The sequence below is a fragment of the Colobus angolensis genome, unplaced genomic scaffold (assembly GCF_000951035.1).
Source record: "Colobus angolensis palliatus isolate OR3802 unplaced genomic scaffold, Cang.pa_1.0 Scaffold65, whole genome shotgun sequence".
Lineage (NCBI taxonomy): Eukaryota > Metazoa > Chordata > Mammalia > Primates > Cercopithecidae > Colobus > Colobus angolensis.
In genome coordinates this window covers 4,650,485-4,652,192 of record NW_012120154.1, presented here as the reverse complement: position 1 = coordinate 4,652,192, position 1,708 = coordinate 4,650,485, and positions in this window count along the sequence as shown.

The following is a 1,708-nucleotide window of genomic DNA, read 5'->3' as shown; positions in this document are numbered from 1 at the left end:
AGTGCCCGGATTACAGCCGTGAGTCATCGTGCCTGGCCACCTGGCTAATTTTTATATTTTTAGTAGAAAGGGGGTTTCACTATGTTGATCAGGCTGGTCTCGAACCCCTGATCTCGGGCAATCCACCCACCTCGGCCTCCCAAAGTGCTAGGATTACAGGTGTGAGCCACCGCGCCCGGCCTTAGATGTCTGTGTGTATACATTCAGCCCCATCACCCAACCTGCCAGCCCCAAAGCCAACCTCCTCAGCATCTCCTGAGCTAATTTTTGTATTTTTAGTAGAGATAGAGTTTCACCACGTTGGCCAGGCTGGTCATGAACTCCTGACCTCAGGTGATCTGCCTGCCTCGGCCTCCCAAAGTGCTGGGATTACAGGTGTGAGCCGCTGCACCTGGCCAGTTGTGTACATTTGATTGGCTTCCTTCTTTCTCTCTCTCTCTTCCCTATTCCCCTCCCTGCATATCCTCATGAGGGTTCCTAAGTAAACCCTTGTGTGGGAATCCTTGTTCCCGGGTCTGCTTTTAGGGAATCCCAATTCTGAGGCTCTTCCCCAGCCATATGACCTGGTCCCCAGGGCCTGTTCTGGAGGGGCTCTGGTTTGTTTTCTCAGCTGGGCAATGTGTAATATGCTTATCTGCCCCCTGCAGGCAAAGCCCGGCCCAGACTCCACCCTAGGGTCTAATTTCTGTCCCTACAGATACCCTTCATCTCCCCTCTCAGCTTTCCTGAGTCTAAACTGAAAGCGTTTCTCCTTTGTCCTTTCTCTGTTTGTAATCATTTCTGGGTGGCTGGGGTATGTGGAAAATACACTAAGGCTAAATTGCACTCATCCAGCCCCTCTTCCGCACCAGGTACTACGGCGGGCACTACACCCCAGGAGCCCCTAGACCCTCACAACCGCCCCATGACGTAGGTTATCTGACTATCCCCAGTTTACAAATGAGGAAACTGAGGCTCAGAGGAGGCCTCTTGCCGGGGGTCTCGCAGCTGTTTGGCAGCTGAGTTGGCATCCAGAGCTGAGTCCTGGTTCTGGCTACCCTGAATTGTATTAGCCAGGGCAGCGAGGTCACTGACAGGGTGCCCCAAAAGAAGCTGAGAGACCTGAGCTCAATTCTGTCTTCCTCTCATATGCCTTGGGACCTTGACAGTTCATTTTATTTTCCATGCATGCCTCAGTTTCCCCATTTGTTAAACAGGAAGGTGCAGAGAGGGGCCTCTAAAGACCTCCCAGCCTTTTTTCTCTTATTCTTCTTCAGGGAAGGAACACAGTGTTATAAAGACTTCAGGCCCACAGTCCAAGAAGCCCTGCTTGGATTGTGGACCTGAAGTCGGCCTGTAAATATCTCAGGTTAATTTATTTGAAGACATTGCCTTGTTTTTCCCCAAATCCTACCATATACATCTGCAGCTTTTCCTTCTCCTTTACCCAGCTTTAAACTATCTGTTGCACTTCATTATTAGGAAGAATTTAATGACTAGCAGCAAATATGAAAATCTCCATGTAAACTTTCTCCTCTGGACTCTTTGTTTGTTTGTTTGTTTGAGGCTGAATCTTGCTCTATCGCCCAAGCTGGAGTGCAGTGGCATGATCTTGGCTCCCTGCAACCTCAGCTTCCTGGGTTCAAGTGATTCTTGTGCCTCAGCCTCTCAAGTAGCTGGGATTACCGGCACCCACCACCACACCCAGCTAATTTTTGTATTTTTAGTA